Raw genomic sequence first — 6,000 nt, forward strand, 5'->3', positions numbered from 1 at the left:
AGCCTCTTCCCTAAAGTGCAGTTTAACTACCCTGTGGGAGTGGTCTTGAGCATCTCTGGGAAGGATCATCCTTTGGGGGACTTTTTCAGGGGTGGAGTCTGGACTGAGGCAACTCCCAGGGGAGGGGTCTTTGGGTGGAACTTCCATCCAAATATTCCAGAATCTTTGGGTATTTGGATGCCAGGGGCTGGGGTGTGGCTTCCATTCAAACACTCCAGACTCTTTGTTTATTTGGATGCCAAGGGTTGACAGCGATGCTTCCACCCAAACAGTGGTTTCGGTGCCACCACATGCTGAGTCCAGAAAAGGACTACCACTAAGTCTATACACTGAAAAACAAGCTGTCCAACTTGAATTTTGAAATATATACCACTAGTGTTCTTGAAACTTCTCTTCACACTGGTCATCCTACTGCAGCTAAGTAATAGCATGATGTTTTGCCTTGCTTAGAAAATTGAAGATTTTGTATTTCATTTCATCTTTTAAATAATAATGTTAGTTTCAAAACCTTTACACTTATTGTGTGTGTGTTTATTTTTTCCTGATAGAGTCTCAAATGTACTAGGAACACTCTCAACTAGCAACATTCTGTCAAATGTCAAAGTGACATAACCGGAAAATAAAGCAATATTTCATGTAGAAAGTTTACAAAGAAATGAAATTGATTCCAAAGCAAATGGAAACGCTTGGCTTCTATGTGCTGCAATGGGAGCGAACTGCTCTGCTGTTGTTAGCCTAAAGTTTCCATCAATCTTTGTGATTTTCAAATTTGATTTTCATTTTTACTTCAGCTATGCATAAACCTCGGTTTTCAATTTTGAAGTCAAAGTATCATGATGTGAATTGTTGCAGCTTTCTTCAAATTTGTGTAGAGTGAATGCTTTTGATTGCACTTGTGAATGTTGGAAATTTCCTTTAACATAGGTCATCATTATCTAAAAGTACAGGAGTGTGTGCAAGTGTAAGCGGGCGTTTTTCTCTGGTTATCTTGGTCCTTGTTATTCATGAAGATCAGAAGGAAGTTCCAGTGTTTGAACTGTGCACAAAAGTACCAGAGACACAAGAAAAACTGCTTTGAAAGGAGACAGTTATATGATCAGCCCATGGGGATGTTTACAAGATTTCATGGTTCAAATTCGTTTACTTAAAAGTAAACATTAATGGATTTGTGTTGGACTATGAAAAGAAGCAGGAACAATTTGCACGACAGCATATGTATGTGTTCACATTTTGCTTTCTTTTGTTTTAATAGGTTGATATTTAGCTCGTCCATCATCTCACAGATTAACCCCTCCAGTCATGGTCAGGAAGGATTATCTCTCTGCTTCAGTTTCTGTTTCTATTCCTATACATTGAGAACTCTTTTTTTTTTTTTTTGTGGCATGTAATCTGCTGTTAATCCAGTACAACCCAGATGCATAGCTTTTGTGTTTAGAAGTTGAACCAATTTCTCCTTAATAGTTAATATTTTGCTGACTTTAAAACATTTTTTAACTTTCTTTTGTCTCTAAAATGAAACTTTACGGTGACATTTTATATTCCCCAAACTAAATTTTAGCAGTAATTTCTCAATTGATATTGACTTCAATGGTAATTCTGTATGCATTTCTAGCTCATCTTACCTCACTTCTGCTGGAGAAGTAGTTCTGACTTAGTCTGCCTATGGGTTTCAGGGAAGACTCACTTTTTTAAAAAAATCCTTTTCTCATACAATATATCCTGACCTCAGCTTCCGAATTTCTGGAATTACTGGCCCTTGGTTCGTTTTTATTCTTGTTGTACTTTCCTGTTGCTTTAAGAGACAAGCCACGCCCACTCCCTCTCCCATCCTCTGAAGCAGGCTGATCTTCAGCTTCCTGCTTGAGCTCATTCTCTTTTCCATCTTCCTCTCAGAGAGGCAGCTTCGCTTCTGCCTCTCTCCCCACTTCTCTGCTTGCCCTCTTCTTTCTCTCTCTCTCTCTCTTTCTCTCTCTCTCTCTCTCTCTCTCTCTCTCTCTCTCTCTCTCTCTCTCCCCCTCTCTCTGTCCTCCCTTCACCTTTCCTCCTCCATAACCCCCTGAATAAACATTCAACCTCACCCTGCATGTCGTGTCTATCCCTGTTTCTGTCTTCTGCCCACCCGCCATGTGTCTCCCTGCCTGGAACCAGCCATTGCTCTGAGACCAGCAGCTGTCTCTGCCTGGGACTGGCTGCTCCCAGAGCCCGCTGCCTGCCACCACAAGGCCCGCCGCCACCATTTGGGACATACAGCATTTCTGCTGCCTACTGCCGCGGGGTCTTGCAGCATTTTTTAAAAAAGAATAACAATTCTGCTACAGGATAGTTTCCTCCTCCAAATTATTATTTTTTTGTTGTGGTGGTGGTTGGACACTAGACTTTATTCCATACATTCCAAGATATCTGTTTCCATATTCTGACATTGGTGTAGTAATGACAGTAAATACATAAAATAAAGATGTCACAAAATGGTATAGTAACAACTGTGCATCCTTGGCCAAAATTCTTTTTGTTAAATTTATTTATTTATTAAAGATTTCTGCCTCCTCCCCACAACCGCCTCCCATTTCCCTCCCCCTCCCCCAATCAAGTCCTCCTCCCTCATCAGCCCGAAGAGCAATCAGGGTTCCCTGACCTGTTGGAAGTTCAAAGACCACCCACCTCCATCCAGGTCTAGTAAGGTGAGCATCCAAACTGCCTAGGCTCCCACAAAGCCAGTATGTGCAGTAGGATCAAAACCAAGTGTCATTGTTCTTGAGTTCTCAGCAGTTCTCATTGTCCACTATGTTCAGCAAGTCCAGTTTTATCCCATGCTTTTTCAGACCCGGGCCAGCTGGCCTTGGTGAGTTCCCGATAGAACATCCCCATTGTCTCAGTGTGTGGGTGCACCCTCGCGGTCCTGAGTTCCTTGCTTGTGCTCTCTCTCCTTCTGCTCCTGATTTGGACCTTGAGATTTCAGTCCTGTGCTCCAATGTGGGTCTCTGTCTCTGTCTCCTTTCACTGCCTGATGAAGGTTAATATTCAGGAGGATGCCTATATGTTTTTCTTTGGGTTCACCTTCTTATTTAGCTTCTCTAGGATGGCGAATTATAGGCTCAATGTCCTTTATTTATGGCTAGAAACCAAATATGAGTGAGTACATCCCATGTTCCTCTTTTTGGGTCTGGATTACCTCATTCAGGATAGTGTTTTCTATTTCTATCCATTTGTATGCAAAATTCAAGAAGTCCTTGCTTTTTACTGCAGAGTAATACTCTAATATGTATATATTCCATACTTTCTTCATCCATTCTTCCATTGAAGGACATCTAGGTTGTTTCCAGGTTCTGGCTATTACAAACAATGCTGCTATGAACATAGTTGAGCATATACTTATGTTGTATGATAGGGCCTCTCTTGGGTATATTCCCAAGAGTGGTATTGCTGAGTCCAGGGGTAGGTTGATCCCGAATTTCCTGAGAAACTGGCACACTGATTTCCAGAGTGGTTGCACAAGTTTGCATTCCTACCAGCAATGGATGAGGGTACCCCTTTCTCCACAACCTCTCCAGCAAAGGCTATCATTGGTGTTTTTTATTTTAGCCATTCTGACAGGTCTAAGATGGTATCTTAAAGTTGTCTTGATTTGCATTTCCCTGATTGCTAAGGAAGTTGAGCATGACCTTAAGTGTCTTTTGGCCATTTGAAGTTCTGTTGAGAAGTCTCTGTTCAGCTCAATGCCCCATTTCATAATTGGGTTGATTAGCCTTTTACGGTCTAGTTTCTTGAGTTCTTTATATATTTTGGAGATCAGACCTTTGTCAGTTGTGGGGTTAGTGAAGATCTTCTCCCAGTCAGTGGGTTGCCTTTTTGTCTTGGTGACAGTGTCCTTTGCTTTACAGAAGCTTCTCAGTCTCAGGAGTCCCATTTATTCAATGAGGCCCTTAATGTCTGTGCTGCTGGGATTATACGTAGGAAGTGGTCTCCTGTGCCCATGTATTGTAGAGTACTTCCCACTTTCTCTTCTATAAGGTTCAGTGTGTTCAGACTGATACTGAGGTCTTTAATCCATTTGGACTTGAGTTTTGTGCATGGTGATAGATATAGATCTATTTTCATTTTCATACAGATTGACATCCAGTCTTGCCAGCACAATTTGTTGAAGATGCTCTCTTTTTTCCATTGTATACTTTTAGCTCCTTTATCGAAAATCAGGTGTTCATAGGTTTAGGGTTAAAGTCAGGTTCTTCTATTCGATTCCATTGGTCGACTTCTCTGTTTTTATGCCTTGGCCAAAATTCTATGTAGTTTTTTATTAAAATAAAAAACTATCTGGTTTCTAATCAGAATAAACAGTTGATAGTAATAGTGTCTTATTACAATTTGATTTCCTGTTCAAAAAATAATCATACCCTTCTCTCTAGTTCTTCTTGTATTAGCTTGCAAGATATTTGAAGTATTATACTCATACTTTCGAATATTTGCCATTCAACTTCATAGTGTCTCAATGGGATAGCACTACGTTCCACTTAGCCTAAAACCCATCAAAGGATAATGATATTGAGAATGGTAGACTATGCCTACAATCCCAGGAGAATTGTCACAATAAAAATAATGTGATATTTGAATATTTATTACTTTAGTTATTTAATAATGATAACTCAAGTACTGTAAATACTTATTAAGTTTTAACTTTTATTTTTCAATTTTTTCAGATATAAAGCATATAATATATTTTGGTTCTTTTCTCCCCCGATTGTCATTGCCTATGCTTCTCCCATTTCCAATGAACTAGTCTTCCCAAGATGCTTTTCTCTTAACATTCATTTTGTTTAGATCATTTTGTGACCCACAGTTTACATAGGATTATTTACATGAGCATGAGAGTTTATTTATTTTTTCTTTTCACTTCTTGTTCTTTTATATTTTATTTTGGGAAAGCAGGGCCATACTATATAGAAGGGATGCCTTGAAGCTTACATTGTTGCTGAAGCTAACCTAAAACACACAGCAATTGACCTCCCTCAGCATTGTAATTGATGGGCCTGCATGCATGAACAACATACCCAGCTTTTCTTTTATTTAAGTTTCTATAAAGTTTCACCTCTAAACATTTAAGATTCACCTATTGCTTTTCAATGAAGAATATCCTCTCATCTGAATTCTGTATGTTCCTCATAATTAAATTACTATCTTATTTAGATATGTATTGATAATATGATCAAAATTCCTCACTATGAGTTTCAAACTGTCTGAAACAATTTAAGGATGACAAAGTAATCCAGGACTGATGCAATTTAGTTTTATACTTCCTAGTAGGTAGAAGAGTAGACGTGAGTGATACTGTGGAAAAGGGATTAATGACTTTGATGAAATGCGTGTGGAGAATTAAAGGACAAGAGACAGAAATAAAGAAGTAGAAAATTCAATGTTATGAATATTTATTAAATGCGCATTAACTATTTACTAGTTTCTCATAAATCACTCCAAGGCTGGAGAAGTTGAAAAACAATAGGTCAAGGAAAATAGCTACATTGTTAGGAAGTAGTAATGCCAAGTACACACACACACACACACACACACACACACACACACACACACATTGAGCTTACATGCTGACGTGCAGTGTTCCCATGCTTAGCTGTTGTGAAGAAAAACAATAAATCAGAAGGGAACTATGTGTGCTTTAAAATGCCAGTTGCCACAGGGTATATTATCTCTATTTTAAATGTGGGACATCACCATTCTAAAAACAAATTAACTGTATAAAAAGGGATAGTTCATGTATAAAATTTGTGGTTCTTAAATTTATTTTGCAATGCTATTAAATTGTGTGCACTTTGTAATATTTGTTGGGTTTCATGTGGGCATAGTCTACACATAGAAGGAAAGGAGAAATTAATTGATTCTAATTCTTCTATGAGAATGAAATGACATGGTAACTTAATGAATATTTATTGTGCCTTTGCCGAGTAGAATTCAGGGTAGACAAATGAGAATAAGACATGAGCCTCACTGGGGTAG

Source organism: Microtus pennsylvanicus, chromosome 7 (genome assembly GCF_037038515.1).
Source record: "Microtus pennsylvanicus isolate mMicPen1 chromosome 7, mMicPen1.hap1, whole genome shotgun sequence".
NCBI lineage: Eukaryota > Metazoa > Chordata > Mammalia > Rodentia > Cricetidae > Microtus > Microtus pennsylvanicus.